The 24,463-nt window shown below is 38.5% G+C and overlaps 1 pseudogene; it reads right to left on the bottom strand.

Moving 5' to 3' along the window:
• LOC118807650 overlaps window positions 1-23,654 on the bottom strand; it is a 29,636-nt pseudogene extending 5,982 nt beyond the window's left edge.
• Between the last annotated feature and the right edge of the window lie 809 nt (window positions 23,655-24,463).

Below are 24,463 nucleotides of genomic sequence, written 5' to 3'. Positions count from 1 at the left end.
TCCCAAATAAATAAACAAATAAATCAATAAACAAACCCAAATAAGAATGTATGGAACCTCTACCTGCAGAGTGCTGCTCCATCGTCTTCTAAGTATGAAATTTCTTCCACTAAACTTGATTACAGGTTTTTATTTTATTTTAAGCTTAATCCTATATTTTGTAGCCTGTGATTTTCCTACACAAACAGAATATGACGTTCTTAGCTACACTGATAATAAATACACTGATTACGTCTCTAAAAATGTTATGTAGGAAAATCATATCGTTCAACAGAACAGAGCTGTTCAACATTGAGAGCTCATATTAATGATTTGATTAATTAAATTACATATTAGTTACAATTTACAATATTTTTTATCTGTGGTTTGTTACATAGTTGTGTAATTTAAGAGTTTATGAACGTTGTTTTGAGTTAAATAACTTAGTGTTAATTAACTGTTTTTAACCCTTGTGTGGTGTTGATGTGTTTGTTACTCAGTGGTCTGGTGGACCCCCCACATTATTGTTGTTTTAAATCAATACAGCCATAACAATTTATGTAAAAATACCAGATGTTTAAAATATCACAGGTGTCCAGTGTAGAGTTCTCCTTTAGCAGCTGTAGCCAATCAGCAGTGAATTCTTTCAATCAAAGTAATCTTTTGGTGCGATTGCTCTGTTAGTGTGGTTCGTTAGAGTGAGTGAGAATGCTGCTACTGAGCTCTGGTGCACCAAAGAAGCAGATTGAGACCCCTGAGCAGGGCGGTTCTTATTCACTTCTAAATTAACTCTAGTGCGGTTTGTTTTAAGTATATACAGATGAATGACGTCTAAAAGGACAACAAACACAATGAACTGTCGGCTCCTCTCTGCCGAACGTCTTTATTTCGTGGAGAAGATGAGTTTCTGATGCTGTTTTCACACGATCATGTGTTTTTATCACCGCTAAGCTTTGAATCAATAATTATAGAAAAGATAGTTTTGGTTTTAAAATCAGGCTGAGGCACATTCACCGTCATTATAAAATACTTCATATATACATTTGACTGCTTAAATAAATAAGATAATGTGTTGTACCATTTTTTCTGTGTTTCAGAAAGGTCTTTGGGGGCATGGTGTGCCATACACATAAGAATACTAAAATCCTCAAAACACAATAAGAAGACACATGCTAATCTAATGTGAATATTCCGTATGAATTAATGCTGGACCTACAATGCACACTTACTAAGCACTGACAGACAGTGTAAAATAGTACAACTACCTCATATCATGTAAATGAAATATGCCTAAAGGGGACTTCAAAGTGGACCTATTATGCTGATTTTCAATGTTCAGAATTTTAGATTTGGGGTCTGTTATAATAGATTTACATACTTCAATGTCTGAGCTCGTCCACTCTGTTTTGATTGCTAAAGCCTGAGTAGACTGATATATCAGTGTGATGAGTTATTAATCTCAGTGTTACTGAGCTCTGCTAAAGCCTGAGTAGACTGATAAATCAATGTGATGATCAGTTATTAATCTCAGTGTTACTGAGCTCTGCTAAAGCCTGAGTAGACTGATAAATCAATGTGATGATCAGTTATTAATCTCAATGTTACTGAGCTCTGCTAAAGCCTGAGTAGACTGATAAATCAATGTGATGATCAGTTATTAATCTCAGTGTTACTGAGCTCTGCTAAAGCCTGAGTAGACTGCCTGCCTGGGTTTTCTGACATCATAAAACAATTAGCTGTTTTTGCAGTTTACTTTCTATATATGGACTAATCTCTAAACATTCTGCCCTCTGTTCAGACAAAGAAGAACTGTTGTCAGAATTATTAGACTAAGAAATGTTGGAAAGGTGTTACTGGGGAATGTGTACACTGCTTGATCAAATACAGCATATAGCACAAACGACATCTAGCAAGGACACAGGTTAAACCATAGATATGCATATATACAGGGTTTGGCAAAATACTTTGAAAAAGTAATAATTGCTGAATACTGAATACACTGTCCTAAATGTATTCAGTAGTGCATTCTGTTACAATGCTGTAAATATTGTAACAAAGTAACATATCCAGAATGCATTTAGAATACATTCAAATACATATTGATAACATAGATGGGAAAACGCTGCTGTAATTTTTACTTTATTCACAGTGTTCTGCACTGTTACAAGTTGGCAGTTTTCTTCGTGTATTTTTTTGGTTAATGTGTTTCATGGAAAATTTGCTTATCATTTACATTAAGATCTGAAATTCTTAAATTTTTTCTTTTCTCTGTCATCACCTGCTTCAGTCCAATGCTGCTCCCACAATCCCCCAAGCAGAAGTCCAGTCCACAACACCAATGCTAAACTTATCACTGACAAACACTGAGGAGATTAGTAGTTTGATCATCCCTCAAAAGAGCTCAGTAACACTGAAATGAATAACTGATCATCAAATTGATTTATTAGTCTACTTAGGCTTTAGTAGAGCTCAGTAACACTGAGATTCATAACTGATCATCACATTGATTTATCAGTCTACTCAGGATTTAGTAGAGCTCAGTAACACTGAGATTCATAGCTGATCATCACATTGATTTATCAGTCTACTCAGGCTTTAGCAGAGCTCAGTAACACTGAGATTCATAGCTGATCATCACATTGATTTATCAGTCTACTCAGGCTTTAGCAGAGCTCAGTAACACTGAGATTCATAGATGATCATCACATTGATTTATCAGTCTGCACACATCTTACTGCCACCAACTACACCAGAACCAGAAAAAAATCATCAATGAGTCAAAACTCATCAAATGAGATATAATCATGGGTCATTATGGACTATTTATGTCTTACTATTTAGGACTCTGTGCATCAAAGAAGATGCCATTCAGAGAACACTGATGACAGCTTTTTAAAACCTTTTTTAAATAATTGATCTGAGGCTTCCAATACAAAATACTGTGGTGTTCTGCCACTGAATGCACTGCTGTGGATTCTAATGTTAGTTATATTTGGTACCCTACCACTAGAGCAGAAATTAGAGATTAAATGTTTGGGATCACCAGCCAGAGGATTTCAACATCTTTCAGTCTGGAAAGGACAAACACTGCTCCTTCAGTCCAGAGAGGTTCAAGAGAAAAACATGGCTAACTGCGAGTGTAGCTAAAAAACACCCTTCTGCTTTCTTTGCCTGCTGTTGCTATGCTATCACTCTAATTCATTCATGGATTGGTGAACTTTGAGAGAAAAGTTTTTGACACGTTTGCCCAGATGGATCGTTGTGCATCTTTTCTTTTCAAGCAGTGACCATCACCGGTGAGTCATTCTGCATTATTACAGGGCGTGTTATTCCTAAAGCCTGGAAAGCGTGTTTCCCTGCTCTGATATGTTGTTTTGGATAAGTACTTGCAGCCCACAATGATCGTACACTGCTAGATAACTTGGATTTGTAATGCAATGCTATATAACAAGGTTTTGTGAGATCTGATGCCGTTATCGTCTCCACTTTTACTGCACCACATTACGTTAATTTGTGAATTTATAATTTCATTTATGGAGTGAATTTGTGTTTGGACCAGGCTTGTGTGTAGTTTCATTGAGGAGTCAGCTGCTGCCCCTGCAGTTTTTTTCTACCCCACCAGGCTTTCTGTGCCAGAGATGCAACACTGGCTAGAAGTGACCTCTCCCAGAATTCTGGCTATTGAGTATGTGCCTTTTCTGCTTGTTCCTATAAAGAGCTTCTTGAGCAGAATCATGTCATCCTTCTTTTTCTCCTTCTGCCTAAGTAAGTAAATGTTTGTCTTCTCATATCTTTTCAGAAGGTCTGGGATTTTGGGTGGGTGAGTAGACTAAGCCCGTCCATGCACAACCCCGCCCTCCCACCACCAAATTTACTGTGTTTTCACTATAAGGTTAATATGCAGCACAATTGTCAGAATCAGGCTAATGTACTTTAATGTGATCAGCTGAAGTCTACTAACAGGCCATTGAGTGCAGCATTTGATGTTAGACGTTATTATCTTATAAATTCACCAATGTTTGGAGAGAAAGCTCTGCCCAAAGTTCCCATTCATCCCCAGAGCTGTAATCAGTGCATTGATTTTGTTTCTCCCTCATGAGAGTGACAGTCACCTGCTCTCTTTCTCTCTCTCTCTCTCTCTCTCTCTCTCTCTCTCTCTCTCTCTCTCTGTCTTTCTTTCTTAAACGAGCAGGCAGAACACTTCAGTTTTATCACCACGTTATCTGCAGGGTTCGTAAGAGTTGTTGTAAAACAATGTCTGTAGATTAGAATGACGTACTGGTTAAATGCAGAATCAAGATAGACCCTCAGATGAAGCCTCTGTCAAAAGCACTTCACGTTAGTATTCAGAGGCGAGAATGCATTTATTCTGAATGTGTGAGGAGAGAAATGTAGCTCTCCCTTTTTTGAGGTTCTTCACAATGCTGAGAGATTGTACATAAAGCACTGGCTTTGTCCACTCAGAAAGACCTGCAGACATAGGGGTGTTCATAATTGACCACTTTGTCAGCAGTATTGCATGCTTATATTATTTGAATACACCAGGGCATTTATATTGTGTAAAGACTGCATAATGAAGGGACCAATGGAAGAGGAAATTTTATGCTGAAATTTTAATTACTATGGCAAGCTGTTTTAGCTTTTATTTCCTAGTTTTCTTGATCTTAGGAATTATATATATATAATATATATATATATATATATATATATATATATATATATTCACACACACACACACACATATATATATATGTATTAGTTTTATATATATATATATATATATACATATATATAACTTGACAAGTTTTTACTTGTAAGAAATGAAATTTTTGTAATGCCATTTTCAGATGTGTAAATTGTAAATCCCTTTGCAAACTCCATTGTTAATAGAAAAATATTTAAGGATAAAACTGCTAGCAATAAAATCAAATCAAATTTAATTAAAATATTAACGTGAAATTACTTCACTTATTTGGATTGCAAACTAAATCTAATTTCCACATATAGGAGGGACTCGCCAAATATGGAAATTTTCACAGGAAGCAGAGGCTGTTTTAGGTACAGTTCCAGTTGAATCTGCTGATATAAAATCTGTTGCACACCAGTCTTTCTTCTCCTATGCTTTTCTACAGCAGCACATAGAAGGTTTGTCCTGCTGCTCCATCCAAACAGATCAAAATGTGTCTTGTAAATGTATTGATTAATCATTTGAGTGTGTGTCTGTGCGATTTGTTGTATGTGGGACCAAATATGTTTGGAAACATTGTGGAAAATATAATTTCATCCTCATTGGCTCCTTATCAGGAAAATTACCATCTGAGTGGTTAAGGTGGAAATGCATTATGTTATGAATCACTCCCACCATATTTAAATGAGATAATGCTTTTCTATGAGATGCTTGCTTTTCTACGGAGCCCTGCTGGTGACATCTTGTATAAATTAAAGTAATGCATTGCTGTGACTTAGTAAGGTGTGGGGATGAGATCCTAATATATGGCCATGACTTAGTAAGGCGTGAGAATGAGATCATAAGGTCTTGACCAAGGCATGATCTCATTCCCACGCCTTAGTAAGTCATATTATTTTTTTTTTTTATATTGGATGTCACCAGCAGGGCTCCCTACTTTTCACATCAAGGTAAATGTGCCACTGTATTTTCAGAATTTTCAGAATCTCGCCTTTGTTTTTAGGAAGTGACCTGAAAATGTGAGACAGTATTTTTTTATTTAAAAATTAAACTCAAGATACACAACATCACATCGCAACATGACAAAAAATCAAAATGATACTTAAAAAATGTATCTCTCTAGCTGGCCTGTGGTCTCAAAGCTTGCTTGTGTCATTGCATCTGCAAGCCATGTTCTCTGAGCTCCTTGTTTCCTGTGGTGTCTGTGCATAGTGTCTGCGTGGGTTTAAACCCCTGCTGTCTCTCACACTTCTGATTCCTGGAAAAGCCCCAGTAAACCTATTCTGCGTTTGCCAGCCCCCCCTGACTTCCAGTCATTACAGACACGTTAAGATGTTCTATCTGTCAGGAAAGTGCAGACAGATGTTCAACCTGTGTCACAGTTTCAGAGCCTGTTGATCCTTTTTATCTTTTCATTTTTTGGTACTTTTTTGCACAGTAGCTGAAAATCTTCCTTATGCGACCATTGTTTTCCAAATAAGTGTGAATGTTTTCATCATGTGACTTTGGCTCTGAAAGTAGTCCAGTATATTAGACCACCTTTTAGAGCTGCAAAAACCTAATATGTTGATATTAGATTTTTTATGTGACTAATAATAGATTTGTTGGTTTAAATGCAGCCTGTAAATGTGAAGATCTGTAACAATAAAATGTTTAACAAAATTCACCAAATTACCACCTATAACCCATAATTCTGAGCTACACTACGTGATCAGCAGTAGCTAAAAACGTGATATTATAATAATAAATATTTTTAATACCATTATAGCTGTTCAGGCTGCAGCACCATTTAACCAGTTTAACATTTTAACATGCTATTTCACTAGACAGGCTCTGAGCAGGTTTCCAGGATGTGCGGACAGCTTTTTTTTTAAAAAATTATGTTTAGAAAATGAACTGTATTTAAGTTAATTAAGCAGTTGTATGTAGTTAGCTGGCTAATGTATGTAACACTGTGAGAGGACGAGCTGCCCAATGTTCAGTGGTTTTTTAAGTAGCTGCTAAATACTTAACAGAATATTATTGATATGGCTCATATATAACTGATCTGGCTTAGAATATTCCAGTGACTAACATTACTAATGTAACATGATGAGCTTCAGTGAAGTTAGTGGTTCATTCTGATAAATCACTTACAGTGTGAACTGCATGTCCTCAGGAAGCCAGAACACCAGCATGGAAAGAAAAGCTACTGATTACTATGATGCTGAAGTTGGCTTCCTATTCGCCTGCTTATTACTCAAAACTCCCATTCCACCTTAAATGGTGCAGCAGTTACATTCTGTCATCTGTAATAAGCTTCAGCTTTGTCCATTTACTGACTATTCTGCTGCTTCAGAATCAACACCAGCATATTTTCATTTTCTTCTGTTGGTCGAAGGTAACGTTGTGTTACCATGAAAAGCTAACTCAGACTTCTATATGTTGAATAAGACAACTTACTTCTTAATTTTTTTAGAAAATGCTTCTACTTTTAACTTTCAGCCACAGCTGTTCTTTTTCTTTTGCTATCTGCTCACGTTGGTACCACACTGTAAATGAATCACTGTGCTCTACAGGTTAAAGAGGAACTTTTTTTTTTTTTCAAAATTCTACATAATCAAATGGTTAAGATGTAAACAAAGTCATTCAGAGTAGTTTGTTTTGAAATGCTCTGTTCTAGAGAAACTTACAGAGTCAGAATTGTTTACAGTGGTGGTGATAGGAACCAAACATCCACCTCTAAAAGCTCCCTCACACAAAGTTATTACATGAAATGGTTATGAATATGCTGTCTGATGTCTGACATGTGTTGGTTTCCAATAGTGTTTTGATAAGGTTTTGGCTTAGAATGTATTTTAATCCATTTATTTTAATCCATTCATGGTGGAGGGGTACATGTAGGGTGTTGTAAAGCAAAATAGTCCCCAAAGAAAACTTATTTTTTGAGATTTATGACTATTTTGGATAGTAAATAAAAAGGCTATATTTGTGTTGTAGACATTGTGACCCCTGGTTCCTATCACCACCACTGTAAAGAAATTTGAGTCTGTATGTTTCTCTACAGTGAAATAATCCTCAAAGAAAACATTTTTTTTTCAGTTTATTACTATTTTACCATCATCAACATGACATTTAAAACTCATATGGGTTCACTGGTCATTTTGGATAGTAACTGTAATGGCTAGATTTGTACTGCAGACATTGTGACCCTTGGTTCCTATTCTATAAATCTTAATCTTCGAATACTGCTATGGGACCCCAATTCATGTGTGTATATTTTTGTTCTGTTCAGTTTATTGTCTTGTGTATTTATTACTATTTTACCTATTACTATTTTACCATCAACATTACATATAAAAACCCAGAAGACATGTGTAGGTTCACTGCTGGTTTTGGATAGTAAATAAAAAGGCTATATTTGTGTTGTAGACATTGTGACCCCTGGTTCCTATCACCACCACTGTAAAGAAATCTGAGTCTATATGTTTCTCTACAGTGAAACACTTCACGTCAAACCGCTCTAAAAGACTCTCTTTACATCTCAATGACTGAATTACTCAAGAGATTTTGAAAAATTGGTGGAATTGTCCTTTAAGACGTTGACTCTCTCTATGTTGGACATCATTTTAAAAATGCAAACAAAAAACTAACAATGGAAATGTTTGTATTTTTTATTATCAACATTGTCAGAATATCTGTTCAGGCCTATTACATTTACTCCAAAGTCCACCTCAGTAGAAATGTGTCCTTGGCTTCACTCTAAAGCTCAGTCAGCCTGAGAACATACAGCACTCATAAAATACCTGTAAGACACTGTACAGGCTGTAATGCTACATTCGTGTAAAAAAGACATTATTTTCAACAAATATTCATGGCACGTATTTGGAATATGAAAGGAAATGTATGGAACATGGAACAAAGTGCTTTTTCGCTCTTAACAAAATCATTTTGATATGCAATAGTAAAATATAATCATAGACTTTTATTACGGGGGGTTCTCCAGCACTTTTGATGTTCAGGTTCCACATTGAAGACCTAATTCTTGTTCCTTGTTTAAATGATAATCTGGATTCAAGCTGGGCTTCAGATAATGATAAAAGGCCTGCATTATTCCAAGGCATGCACTTTAGGAGTACACATCAGCTTTCTAGGTTAACAGACCAAATGGACTTCATGGAGAGACGAATGAATCAGTCCACCTTTTTGACCCAGAAATTGCTGTATGGGAGACGAGAACACAATTGACCTAGATTACGGTGGAAATGGAGCATTAGGGTTTAGAAGAGTCAATTTCCACTATAATCTCGGTCAGCAGAGCAATTTGGTTTCCAATAAAATCATTTGCTTTCTTAGAAGCCTTAATCTTCCAAATGACACAAATGATTATTGCAAGTGACAAGTCCTAGAAGTTCAGTAAAATATATAGCACTGTGAATAACTGACAGATTGACAGATCAATGCAATGCAAGATCACATAATTAAGATGCAAACAAAGTCTTTGAATGTTTGCTGTGAAACACGGTTGTTCACAGTGTTGGTGATAGGAACCAGACATCTGAAGAGTCTCCAATGCCTTTATAAGCTTCCTCAAAGAAAGTTATTACATGAAATGATTGATAAAGCATTGTTTTCATGGTAACTGTGAGACAAATTTCCAGCCTAAAACACATCACCAGAAAGTTTTTTCTTATTGTGTTCTTGAGAAAAGTCCTAAGAAAAAGTCTAAGTCAGATTCATGACGTGTTCTTAAAGCGCAGGACTGTTCTCACCTTTGTGCTCTTGATTGTGTGTAGATTCTGTTCTTACCTGAGAACAAATCCCACATAAGAAAACACTGATGAATATCAGAATCTTCATGAAAACTGCATAAGTGTGGGTTTAAAGAGGAAATTTCTTCTTAAGAAAGATTGGTGAATGAGGCCCATTCTTCTTAAAATACATTCATGGTGGAGAGGTACAGCAGCGCAAAATAATCCTCAAAGAAAACATATTTTTTTCAGTTTATTACTATTTTACCATCATCAACATGACATTTAAAACTCATATGGGTTCACTGGTCGTTTTGCATAGTAACTGTAATGGCTAGATTTGTACTGTAGACATTGTGACCCTTGGCTCCTATTCTATAAATCTTAATCTTTGAATACTGCTATGGGACCCCAATTCATGTGTGTATATTTTTGTTCTGTTCAGTTTATTGTCTTGTGTATTTATTGTTTTGTATGTTTATTGTCTGCTGTATTTATTGTATGTTCTTTTCTCATTTCACACTGTTGCGTATCTGCACTCTGGGTAGAGTTGTGTAGTTTGTGGTGTGTTACCCCATGGGGCCTGAAGAATGACGTTTCATTCCAGTGTACTCAAGTTATATTGAGGAATGACAATAAAGGCCTCGATGAATAAAGTCAGTTTTTTTGGAATTTGGTTTGTAGAACCTAGAAGTTCTTCTGCAGATTTCACCTCCAGCCCAAATCTAACACACTTCTTTCAGCCAGTCAAGGACTTCAGAAGAATTAGGTCAAATGGGTTCTGTGCAAAAGTCAAGACCACCCTCATTTATTCACTTCCATTAACGTATTCATTTTTTAGGAGATATTTGTGAGGAGATTAGATGTAAGACAATTTATTTCCATAAAGAAGGGGGGAAAATCAAAGAAAAATAAATGAAAGAACAGGGCTTTCCAAAACTGGAGATCAAAAAACTATTAAAAGCCACAGAGAAAATGGGACTCTTAACAACCACATGCAACACTTGGCAGACACCAAAACTGTTCCCATCAGATAAATAGCACTTAAAGCTTTCATCTTTGAGTAAGAGGAGAAATTCAAGCTCCTCTTGCTTTAGATCTGACACAGAGAAACTGAAAACAAATCTCCTGAAAAGAATGGAAGCTGTAATAAAGGCAGGTCAGTGTTGTTGATGTTGCTGCTGTGGTAGTTTCAGATATGTGTGTTGCTTGATTTTTATTATGTCATGTCATGAGTTATTTTGTGTGAGTTGGCGGTCACCGTGAAGGGGAGAGCTATGGCTAGTGGTGACTGCACCCACCCCACCCCCCCATGAGTTTGGCTGTATGTGTGTTTCTTTTTTGCCTGTTTAATAACAGAGCACCACTATACAATCATGGCCTGTCTGGGTCTTACTCTATGCCGACACAACAATATTATATTTAGTTTATATAAACATTATGACCACCTCATTGTTTCTACGCTCATTGTCCATTTTATCAGCTCCACTTACTATATAGGTGCACTTTGTAGTTCTACAATTACAGACTGTAGTCCATCTGTTTCTCTGCATACTTTGTTAGCCCCCCCATGGACCCTCACAGAGCAGGTACTATTTGGGCGGTGAATCATTCTCAGCACTGCAGTAACACTGACGTGGTGGTGGTGTGTTAGTATGTGTTATGCTATCATGAGTGAATCAGACACAGCAGTGCTGCTGGAGTTTTTAAACACTGTGTCCACTCACTGTCCACTCTATTAGACACTCCTACCTTGTCGGTCCACCTTGTAGATGTATAGTCAGAGACGATAGCTCATCTGCTGCTGCACAGTTTGTGTTGGTCATCCTCTAGTCCTTCATCAGTGGTTATAGGATGCTGCCCACAGGACGCTGTTGGCTGAATATTTTTGGTTGGTGGACTATTCTCAGTCCAGCAGTGACACTGAGGTGTTTAAAAACTCCAGCAGCATTGCTGTGTCTGATCCACTCAGACCAGCGCAACACACACTAACACACCACCACCACGTCAGTGTTACTGCAGTGCTGAGAATGATCCACCACCCAAATAGTACCTGCTCTGTGAGGGTCCATGGGGGTCCTGACCACTGAAGAACAGGGTAAAAGGGGGCTAACAAAGTATGCAGAGAAACAGATGGACTACAGTCTGTAATTGTAGAACTACAAAGTGCACCTATACAGTAAGTGGAGCTGATAAAATGGACAACGAGCGTAGAAACAAGGAGGTGGTCATAATGTTATGCCTGATCGGTGTTTATTATATTCTGCCTTTTTCCTGATGCTGAATGAATAACGTTTGACTGGAAACCATTTTGACAGGAAATTAAACATTTGAAGGATGGTCTCCAACTTTTGCACAGTACTGTAGATCACCAGTAGCAGGGTTGGCACCCACTACAGTAGAGTCTACTCAGTGTTCTTATAGCAGAACATTCCAGATGTGTATGAATACTGTAGCTTACTGAAACAGGAAAACAGAAACATGTTTTTAGAAAGGCAGGTTAGACCTTAATTCATTCACATGTTGATTGTAGGTATCAAATACAACATCAGAACACTGACAACTGATGGGAACAATTGCTGGTATTCATTTTAAACAAATAATCACAAATATATGTAAATATTATGGATGCGTTCTGTTAAATTTCATTCATGTGACCTCCAGGTCTCTATCGAGTTCCACAGTGAGCCACTGAGTATGGGTGTGCTATGGTAACAGCTGCTGTTTGTTGAACATTCTGGGTGTGTGCTGATGGGATAAAACCCTGCCTGGGTTTTAAACAGAACTGATAGTCTTGGCACACTTCAAGAGGAAAGACTAACATTTAACCACCTGAGCATCACCTTGACAACACATTGACCAACAAAGGGAATATTGACAGGAGGCAGACACAGCAAAGGTTAATGAGACACACTGTCTTTCGGGTTCCTATCTTTGGCAAAACCGGTCATTACACTCAGTCTCATTCCACTGAGGGTGAAAGATGAGGGAGGAAGACCAGAGAATAGGAAGCTGTTCAATTCAGCTGTTCCACTAGAGGTTATGGTGTCGTATAGACTTCTTCTAAATGTTGGCAGACAGAGGTGTGGTTTAGCATAGGTAGGCACTGGTAATGCAAATTATTTTCTAGGCAAAACATTGAATTGGTGTAAAACCAGGCGTGGTCCACGTGACCAGGTTTTCTCCAGTCCCAACCTATCCTCCAAACTTTTTTCTGTTAAATTAAAATTATGTGGAATCCATAAAAACAGTAAAGCATTAAACTCTGCTCTACTACTAACAACTACTAACCTGCAGAAACACATATATTCAGCATGAATTGTATCTTTTTTTCAGCAGGCAGGTCTTTCGCAGGACACTGCCATAAACCATATCCATAAATCTGCCTAAATAATCATGCAGATAAACAGTGTTCATATATATATATATATATATATGGATTAATGGGAACTGGTACCTGGTACAGCAAAAAGTTATTCACTTTTCTATTTGAAAGATTTTGGGCTTTTTTTTGCCCATATTCTCATTACCGCAGTATCTGTTTCTCATTACCGATACTTAGAGACTTATTTGCTTTTTTAATGAGGAAAAAAGAGTTTGAATTACTTTTAGCTGTTGAATCTCTTTACTTTAATGTATTACTTTTAACTCTAGGAAAGTGACCCCCCCCCAAAAAAAAACAAAACAAATAAACAAAAACCCTCAATAGCCGCCAATGTGTTGCAGTACTGAGATAAAATGGCAATACTATACTGTAACATACTATTCTATATTTTGTGAAACATACTGTGGGGTCAAAACACTACTAGTGTCCACTAGTGAAAATATTTTTATTTACTTTTCTAATCCAATACAACATTTTTTCATTACAAATGACATCATAACAATGAGTAAAAAGTAGAATCTTTGAAAAATTGACATGAATTTTAGAATTTCACAGTATTTGATACAGTATGTCTCCCTTTTGCCTTGATGACAGGCTGCACTCCAGTTTCCGTGGAAGAAATGATCTGTTTGTCCATAGGCGTAAACATGGTCATTTTCACAAATTTGCTTAAATTCAAATATCGATCTAGAAATTGTGCTGAATCTTGAACATTTCTTCTTCGTTGTACTTTTCATCTTGTCTTTGTTTTAAATTTTCTGAAATGTCCCTGTTGTTTGTTTCTAGGTTTCAATAAAAATACACATCTATCTTCATCTATCTTCCTCTTTTATCTTCAAATCTTATTGTGTTGTCTTATTATTAATGAGAATTTGGCATTTTAAGAAAGAAAATGTTAAATTTGAAATAAATTAAAAATCACCTGAATAATTCAGGTTTACTTTTAAGGATTCAACCAAGCGTCATCGTCATTGTCATCAAACAATCCATTATATAACTCAGCAATTGTCTCATTGCAGGTTTCGCTCTTTTTTTTTACTTTTTATAATGCTGTTTAACAGTAAATCGTTTAGCCTAGACTGGTGTGGGTTCATGATACAGCTCCTCCTTGTGCAAAATCTTCAGATTGCTAAATGTGAGGGAATGAGTTAAATGAGGTTCTTCGTATGTAAAAATATGAGTTAAAATTGTTGAACATGCCTGTTTGGAATGATAAAAACACCAAGATTAATTCAGTTCAATACATGCTTCATGAGTTTTAAGTTTTAGATTAAATTTAACTGGGAAAAGACTTATTGTTGACATGTGTGTGTTGTGAATAAGTGTGATTGAAAGTGTTACAAGTTAATACGTATAGGGAGCGTGTGTGACAAAGTGTGTCAGGACTATGTGTTAGGGGGTGGGTGAGGGGATATGTTGTGGGGCCTTTCTCTGCGAGAATCTGGCCCAGGGGTGGTCTTTGCACTAGACAAAGGTAGCCAAACAGCCACCTGGGCCCCCCAGTAGTCATGGATCCTGTAAAAATACAAATCAAATTTAGCAAATGCTAAATAACCTATTCTGAAATATACATGCATTCTAAAAAATGGCTGTTGTTGCCATGATTGTAATAGACTGTTTTCACATTTCCGCATTTTTTTCTGCTGGAAGTAGTCATTGCATGCTAACGCTGCTTCCACTAAAGCAATTACAATAGCAACAATGACGAGTTGAAGGTTTTGCAGCTTACTTAAGTATTAGAGCTTGGAGCAAAAACAGCCTCATCTCAGTGTCAATGGTTTGTCAGCTGATGATGAACAGAGGAAAATGAGTTTGTGCAGTTAATAAAGGAATAAACTTTGTCATATGGAGTAAATTAACCTCTGTGTCTGCATTTCAGCGCTGCTAACCAACATTACACTGAATGCAGGTCATGCTTTAAAGTCTCTGCTGCAGCCACTTTCAGAGGAACAGTTTTCATTTTCTCCTTCAAAAATGACCAGCAACTGAGTGAGCGAGTGTTTGATGGAGACTAGATGTTCATTCACTGGTGCTGATGGTTCCACCTTAAATGGTGCCTGAGCTGCCAGAATGTAACTGCTGCACCATTTAAGGTGGAAATTTAAACAAGAATCTGACTTCAGCCTCGTGACTTTTTAGTGTCTGACAGTTTCTTGTTGCATAATGTATGTTCTTTATTGAGTTTGGACTCCCACATTGTGGTGTGATTGGTTCTCTAACCGTTCAATCTTGGCAACTATGACAATGATAAAGTGAGACACCTTTCTGTGGTGTCTGAAGTGATCCAAACACCTGTATTTTTGAGGTTAGTAACTGTTCAAAAGGCAACAGCTGAACTTGTTTTACCCAGCGTTTACGGACTTCCATTTCTTGGTCTATTCCATATTGTTACATGATGATTCTGCTTCTCTTAGTTACTACTCAGGCTACTTTGCATCAGTGGCACTACTGTTAACAGACTAAAAGGTTAGCATAATACGACATTTAAAAGCACAGAAAAAAAATTTAAAAATTTAAAAAAATAATTTAAAAATTTAAAAATAAACTGGCTTTTCGAGATGCTCAGGACTGACATCCTTTTTGACCCCTGTTACAAAGACCTGCAGTAGTGATACAAAACTGTAATTTTTTTCAGAACCTTTGAAAAAACATGGAAATAACATTCACGAAGCTCCCAAACAAGATTTTTGAGTAATAAATAGGAGGTCAAGGAATTACATGTTTTTTAAAACACTGTTAAAATATTCACTCCCTGTTGGGTCAACTTGACAATCTTCATGCATTCTTTGGTTTTTCAAAAATGGTTCTGTATAGCACCAAAAAAGGATTCTGCTATTGGTAGAAGTTATAGAACCTATTTTTGGTACTATATAAAAGCCTTTTTGCTAAAAGTGTAGAAGAACCACTTTGGGGTCTCTAAATCATTTTTGAAAGTGAGATCTGTGAGTGTGAAGAACTGTTTTAAAGTTCAAAGAACCATTTTGAACAACATAATGTAAAGGTTCTATACCAGTTGAAGTTCTTTCCTGGAACTGTACATCCAAGCCAAACACCATTTAGCAACCTTGCTGCACCATTTGCACTAAGCTGGAGGCTGTAACTGAAATCTGTGACTGTGCGAAGTCCTACCATTTTTTTGGTTCTGTTTCTGATTCTTCAAGGCTGGAGTCCATTCTGACAGCTACTGAATGCTTTCCCACTGTGTGTGATTCACTGCTCACTCAATATGTTGGGGTTTTATTTACCCGATGCAGCAGAGGAGAACATTCTCTCTTTCTCTGCCTTTGATCCAAGTGGTAGAGGAAGAGTCACTGAGTGCTCAGTGTCATGATATGTGGGCTTTCAGAGTAATTAATCCTGCAGTGGAGATCACCTGGGATCATTCTGGTCAGTTGTTTAATTAAAGTGTACATATAAGATATATGAGTAATATTAACATGTATATATACATTACACATAATGCAGGAATGCAATTAGATGCTCATAATTTCTTCAGTATGTACACTTGAATTAAGAAACTGACCCAGAGCTGACCCACAGTCTTCTACCACTCCTGTTCAAACCACATAAACTACACTCTTATAAAATGTGCCACAAGTGTTCTTCGAGCATTGCTATAGGAAAACATTTGTTTTTCTAAAGAACAATGTTTGAAAAAGATGTGTTAGTATGAAAAAACAATTTAAGAGTACTTTGTAGAACATTTCCATATTGTGGAGGTTCTTTAAACTTAAATGTAAATAGTGCATTTGAACCTTAAATATTGGCCGGTGGCAATACCAGTCTTGTCAATATTTCTTCTTGAAAAACTTCTAAACTTTAGAGGGGAATTCCTGCATAATTCAATCATTGCAATGTAAACAAAGTCATTCAGAGTGGTTTGGTGTGAAATGATGCATTTGCAAAAGAGGTCGAGCGATCTACAATACACGCCTACACATCTACAAATATAGCCCCTTTATTTACCATCCAAAACCACCAGTGAACCTACACCTCTTTTCTAGGTTTTTATATGTAATGTTAATGATGGGGCGGCACGGTGGCGCAGTGGGTAGCGCTGTTGCCTCACAGCAAGAATGGCCTGGGTTCGATTCCCGGCCGGGTGACCAGGGTCGTTTCTGTGTGGAGTTTGCCTGTTCTCCCCGTGTCTGTGTGGGTTTCCTCCGGGTACTCCAGTTTCCTCCCACAGTCCAAAAAACATGCAGTCAGGCTGATTGGACATGCTAAATTGCCCCTAGGTGTGAGTGTGTGTGTGGATGTATATGTCTGTTTGTCTGCCCTGCGATGGACTGGCGACCTGTCCAGGGTTCCGCCCGATGACAGCTGGGATAGGCTCCAGCACCCCACCGCGACCCAGAAGGATAAGCGGTTTAGATGATGGATGGATGGATGGATGTTAATGATGGTAAAATTTTCTCTGCAGTCTAGTTTGCCTTACAACACCTTGCATGTACCTCTTTTTAAAAAAATTGTCCCAAAGCTGTCATAATTGAATGTTTCAGACTCTGTATTCGTAACCATTTAGTGTAATAACTTTCTGTGAAGTAGCTTTTACAAGCATTAAACGCTTCTGACGTCTGGTTCCTATCACCACCGCTCTGAACAAGGAAAAAAAAACAGTAAACATATATGTAACAGAAAATTACACTGAAGCCTGAACAAGATTTTTTCAGTATTTAGTGTGTCCACTCTGTTTTTATTACAGCTTCAGACTTTTTCACTTACGGAAGCAAGCCAGTAATTAGGACCAATCACAGTTAGGGGTAGGGTCTCAGAACAAACAAGCCAGTGATTAGGAGTTCTGTTTAGTAAGCGGTAAACGCTGCACTGAACAAACTTCAAAATGTCGTTTTGTTTAAAGTATAATGCCGGAATTTATAACTTGATTTTTGGAATTAAGAAAATTAGCGTGTGGAATCGACTCTTGGAATCCATTCCTATCGCTTGGAATCGGAACTGGGATTGACTCCAGAATTTCTGGAGAAAAGAAGAAATGGTGCGAGGAGCTGGGATTCAGGTTAGAATTACAGATGGTTTGAAGGGTCAACATAGAAAAATGCATTAACGGCATCAAATAAAGTTAGTGGTGTTATTAATTTACATTATTAATGGGTTAATATTGACATCACTGCTTGTCATTAAATAGGTACAAGCACAGACTAATGTAAATAGAGAACATGACTGATGGAGCTGTCTGCATATAAAGAAGCTGCTTGTGGTCTTCAGACAGAGAGCAGAGCAACCTTGAAACAGCACTAAGACAATACAGAGCTACAGCATGAGACCCGCTGTGCCTTTTAGCCCCATGATTTCGTACTGATTGCCTTTAAATTAGACATCTCAGCGGGTGCTAATTGTCTGAAATCAGTGTAAAAACAATGGGAGTCGACCAGCAGGTACTTACATCTGAATTGTTGTTGTTGAACAGTGGTTAGACTCCACGCTACTCGCTGTGTCCTGGTGATGTGGTGTCCTGCTTGTGTTGTGTGATTCTTGAGGAGAAAGTCTAATGGAAAAGAGAGAAGGAAAGCGAATTGGCTTATGTAATTCACAGCACAGATTTAGGTTTCCTGGAGGAGGGTTTATTTCTGTAATGCGTATAAGCGTCGGTTGAAATAATAATCTTGAATACTTGATAAGCCATTAGGTGCTTTATATACCCAAGTGGTTTGATTGAGATGCATACACTTATGCAGCCTGTGTGGGTGAGTACAAAGCTGGCCATCATCTCTAAATTACTCTTAATTTGGAATCCATCACATCCATACACAGTTTACCCCAAGTATTTTTTTACAGTAATTTAATCAAGCCAAATTAAATGGATCTGAACATTGTGTCATTTTGTGCAAATAATTCCAAGATATAGTGGTATCTTCTGACATCTTCAAGGCCAGTCTGTGCTCAGCTAGATCTTCCATGTTATTATCCTCTTCACCAGCTCTTACATAAGCACAATTTAGTGCCTTACAAAACAGAGGAGGAGAAAAAAGCAGTTTGAGCTACCGCATGTTGTTCAGGATAAACAATGCTACTTGCTAGTTTAGACTCTGGCAGTGTGAGTATCAGGTCTGTCTGTCTGAAAGCAGAAGCAGTGTTTCACTTTAGAACCAACATGTTATTTATTCTTTATTTTTATTGTGCTTTGCTTTTATGAACACGATATCCTGACCAGGTTCTTAGTTAGTCTCACAAGCTGGACAAAAACAAGTCTTTTACAGGAGACTGGTCCATTTATAATCCTGTTTACGTGCATGCCTGCATAGTCTGACTATAGAACATGAAACTCGCCCTTCATGACGTACCTGAGCTTCCCACCGTTTAAAAATACCTACAGGGCTTTTTTCTCCTTCTATTAATATACCTTATAATGTCTATTTCTGACAGAATGTTTAGCATCATGGACATCTCTCCACAAAAGTGCAGCCCCTCACCATTTGTGACTCATGTTTGTTTTGATGTCAAAAACTGTCATCACTTGTGTGGTACTGCCAAAAGAAGCCGCTACCTACATGATACACAGTGAGGCCAAACATATGTGGATGCCTGGCCATCACACCTATATGAGCTTGTTGGACATCCCATTCCAAACTTTGGGCATTAATGTGGAGTTTTCCCCTCTTTGCGGCTATAACAGCCTCCATTCTTCTGCGAAGGCTTTTCACAAGATTTTAGAGTGTGTCTGTTGGAATTTGTGCCCATTCAGGTCAGGCACTGATGTTAGACGTGAACAGTTGATGTTCCAGTTCATCCCAAAGGTGTTCAGTGGGGTTGAGGTCAGGACTCTGTGCAGGCCACTGGAGTTCCTACCACACAGTTGGAAGTGTATAATATATATCTAAAATGTCTATGCTTGCTGTAGCATTAACTTTACCCTACTAAGTACTAAAGGGCCCTGAAAAACAGCCCAGCTCATTATCCCTCCTTCACTAAACTTAAATGTTGCCACTATGCATTCCAGTAGGTGGCGTTCTCCTGCCCTCTGCCGTCCAGATTCATCCATCAGACTGCCAGATAGTAAATCATGATTCCATCACTCCAGAGAACACGTTTCCACTCCAGAGTCCAGTGGCGGTGTGCTTTACATTACTCCAGCCGACACTTGGCATTGCACATAGTGATCTCAAGCTTGTGTACAGCTGATCGTCCATGGAAACTCATTTCATGAAGCTCCCAATAATAAAATGTTGCTTCTAGAGGCAGTTTGTAATGAGCGATGCAACAGTGGATAAGCAATTTTTAAGTGCTATGTGCTTCAGCTCCCCTCTGTGAGTTTGTGTGGTCTACAGTTCTGAGGTGTTGTTGCTCCTAGATGCTTTTATTTCACAGTAATGGCATTTACGGTTCACAAGGGCAGAAATTTCACAAACTTATGTGTGTGTGTGTGTGTGTGTGTGTTTTCTTCTTCAAATTGCACCTGGTGTTATTATAAAAAATATAGGTAGCATGTAAGTAGCAATCAAGGAGAAGGTTCAGGAGCTTCCTAAAGTTCTCAGGGACAACCATATTAAAAAATACTTGAATGGAAAATCTTCAGAGCCATCGCAAAGACCTCAAATGTCTCTTTTCATCCCTTTTTAGTTGTAAAGCCATTTCTTTTACCTTCTGATGTGGAGAAACTTGTATATGCATTTTTTCCTGTAACGTCCTGTTTCGCCTTGTCCGTGTCTTTCTTTGTTTCCTTGTTTTCCTGTACCATGTGCTTTTGTTTACATCCACCATGTGCCTTTGTTTTGGTTTCCAGCTCTGCCCTTTTGTCACACCCCTCACCTCTCTTGTGTTGAGACCCCATCCAGTAATCACTCCCAGTTGTTTCTTGTAGGTGTTTTTCAGTGTATATATACCCCTTGTTTGAGTCTTGTCTTTGCTTGGCATTGCTTGCTGTTCTTAGAGCAGTTGTAGCTTTGGTATCATGTTGTTGTTTTAGTTTTGCCTCTTATTTCTGTTTCATTTCTTACTTGTTTTCCTGCATTTGCCATGGACTCATACATACATACATCATCTAAACCACTTATCCTTCTGGGTCATGGTGGGGTGCTGGAGCCTATCCCAGCTATCATTGGAAGGCAGGACACACCCTGGACAGGTCGCCAGTCCATCGCAGGGCAGACAGACAGACATACACAGTCACACACTCACACCTAGGGGCAATTCAGCATGTCCAATCAACCTGACTGCATGTTTTTGGACTGTGGGAGGAAACCGGAGTACCCGGAGGAAACCCACGCAGACACGGGGAGAACAGACAAAGTCCACACAGAAATGACCCTGGTCGCCCAGCTGGGAATCGAACCCAGGCCATTCTTGCTGTGAGGCAACAGCGCTACCCACTGCACCACCATGCCGCAGTGCACCAACTCATACTTGGATCCTGCTTCACCTCCTGCTCACCCACTCTTACAATTTCATGCAGCTTGTGCTACTGTAATGCTTTTTCTGGTTTATCTGCAAAATCTCTTCTAAAACTTTAGTTTGTGCAAGTATGTGCAATGAGTTTTACTTATACTTTACCTCTTGCTTATATCACTCATGTTTATCTTTACTGGGTAACTGCCCATGCTCATATTGTTTTTAAATCCTTACTTAAACATAATGTGGTCAACGGAACAGCTCTAGTGTACCTCTGTGACCTGGTGAGTCTACATGTCGTATGTTTTCTCTTGGTTCTTTTCTCTCAGTCTACAGCAGCCTTCTTACAAATTGAAATCTATCCCAGGTATTCCAGCTCTATAGAAGCTGGTCATTTAAAAGAATGCTTTCCTTTTTTATCTTGTTATAAACAAAAACAAACACGACAGCTGATGAGACAGACACTCGCCCAGTATGCGAATACTCTCTGGTATTCAGAGGGTCTCATGTTGGTTGGCTACTCCAGTGTGCTGCAGCTCTAGTTGGTTAAAAATGCCAAAGACAGAAGCTCGCTGACTGTGGGTCAAGCAGGATAACAACAACAACCTTTCAGTGAATTTGTATTTGAGCAACTATTTTTCTAACGAACAACATAACATCATAACTTAATTCTTGATGGACAAAAACAACAACAGTAGCTGTCCTCTTACTGTGATGCTGCTGAAATGTTTTCTTGCATCCCTGCACTGGTGTTGGGGTGCATTAAGGGCATTGTGCTATTTGTGTCCATAAAAGAACTAGCGGTACTCATGCACGTGTCTAAGTCACCATCACTGTCACAGAAAAAAGATGGACAGGAACACAACAAGGGGTCGATTCAGTTCAAGACTGACTAATGAGTGTCTCATGAAAGTGTTTAAAAAAGCACAGCGTGTCGCTTCTCGGAGCTAATCAGAAAGGCCCCATCTATGCTGTGTCTAATCGCTCAAAGAAAACATGATCTTGGTCTTATAACCCAAGCTGCCTAGAGGAAGCAAAAACCTATGCACCAGGCACAATAACCCATGAAGAATGTTTAAGCCTGGGGTCAGTTTCCAGCTACAGGGCTGGAGGATAGTGCTTGGATTACTGTATTCACTCAAAGGATCAAATTTTCATGATATGTGATGCTGTTTTCATCCTTCTATATTTACCCTTCATAACTGAAACGTATGGTAATAACCTTTAAAGGTCTTCTTACCGGAGATCATGTGAGATCTTCATGTTCCTTGTAGTTCATATTTAGATACTGGATTTCTATTGCTCCTCCACAGGGATCAGGTTACACGAACAGTGCTATCCAGAGGTACAGAATGCAGGTATGGCTAAAATGCCTTCGCCCTTATATGCAGTCTATAAAACTGCATACTTTCCTATAGTCAGAATGTTTCCACATGCTTAAAGTGGACCTTGTTGATTGTAGAATTTCTTTAGATGTTTGTCTAATAAAAGTAGGACAAACAGATGGCAGTGTTGTGTTCTTGCACTGGCATTGCGTTCTCCTGTGGCCTGGCAAACCCAAAAAATATAATAGTCTGTATATTTTAGCATTGTTTTTTCAAATAGGAAGCATCATAGGTTGGTTTGTATTTCACATAGGTGGCAAAGGCAGCCCAAACTGGTGAATGGGTTCAGTTATTGTGATCAAATCAAATCAAATCAAATCAAATCAGATTTATTGTCACATCACAAGAGTACAGGGACACAGGTGAGTGAAAAGCTTGAGTGCGAGTTCGACAAATTATGCAGAGAACAGTATTTACACATAGATAAACAAAACTATAGTTGATGATGTTGATGATGTTAGGATAGGCTAACACATTACCAGGACTGCAATTTACCTCTTTCCTCCATCGACACTAAGGTGACTTTTATTATGACAGACATTTAATTGTATCAATCTAAACTTCTACTTACCTGAGGTCCAGGGGGATCCAGGTGAGGTGGGAGCCAGGTCGCTGGTACCTGTAAAGAAGAGAAAAATATAACGATAAATATAGCTAGCCTATCCATATGGTTGCTGTGTTGAATGTGCACATGTATATATGAAGAAAAATGGCCATTGTATGTATATATATGTGATGTATGTGTGTATTGTTTGTTCTCATCACCCCTAGACTTTGAACAATGGTATGACCCAGAGCTAATGTGGGAGGGGCTACCAGGTTAAGAGGGAAAGGGGACAACAGAGGAGGTCAGGTATGCTTTAGGAAGGTCTGTGCGGCTTTGTGGCCTCAGACCTAATAGAGCAGAATTGCTTTAGTTCTATTTGAAATAAATGGCTGCCAGATGCTGACCACAGGGTCAGCAAAGTCATTTGATTGCAGCTTTGGTTTTTAAATTTTTCTCTCGTGAGTGTAAATATTTTTGTGTCCAAAACCACAATGAACTTCAGAGCACTGTGGAATAGAGTCCTGATGTGCAAGTGTGTTGAATTGGGAGCCTCCAGATCACTTACTTACCACAACACGATCAAAGTGATGACCATGCATATCTCACAGACTGTGGTCCATCTGTTTCTCTGCATACTTTGTTAGCCCCCTTTTACCCTGTTCTTCAGTGGTCAGGACCCCCATGGACCCTCACAGAGCAGGTACTATTTGGGTGGTGGATCATTCTCAGCACTGCAGTAACACTGACATGGTGGTGGTGTGTTAATGTGTGTTGCACTGGTCTGAGTGGATCAGACACAGCAGTGCTGCTGGAGTTTTTAAACACCTCAGTGTCACTGCTGGACTGAGAATAGTTCACCAACCAAAAATATCCAGCCAACAGCATCCTGTGGGCAGCGTCCTGTAACCACTGATGAAGGACTAGAGGATGACCAACACAAACTGTGCAGCAGCAGATGAGCTATCATCTCTGACTTTACATCTACAAGGTGGACTGACAAGGTAGGAGTGCCTAATAGAGTGGACAGTGAGTGGACACAGTGTATAAAAACTCCAGCAGCACTGCTGTGTCTGATCCACTCGTACCAGCACAACACACACTAACACACCACCACCACGTCAGTATTACTGCAGTACCACCCAAATAGTACCTGCTCTGTGAGGGTCCATGGGGGTCCTGACCACTGAGGAACAGGGTAAAAGGGGGCTAACAAAGTATGCAGAGAAACAGATGGACTACAGTCTGTAACTGTAGAACTACAAAGTGCACCTATATAGTAAGTGGAGCTGATAAAATGGACAATGAGCATAGAAACAAGGAGGTGGTCATAATGTTATGCCTGATTGGTGTATATTGCCACAGATGGACAATATAAGTAAACAAGTGGACAATGCAAGCAAACCT

This window comes from Colossoma macropomum, unplaced genomic scaffold (assembly GCF_904425465.1).
Source record: "Colossoma macropomum unplaced genomic scaffold, Colossoma_macropomum, whole genome shotgun sequence".
Lineage (NCBI taxonomy): Eukaryota > Metazoa > Chordata > Actinopteri > Characiformes > Serrasalmidae > Colossoma > Colossoma macropomum.
This window is presented reverse-complemented; position numbering and strand designations above follow the sequence as displayed.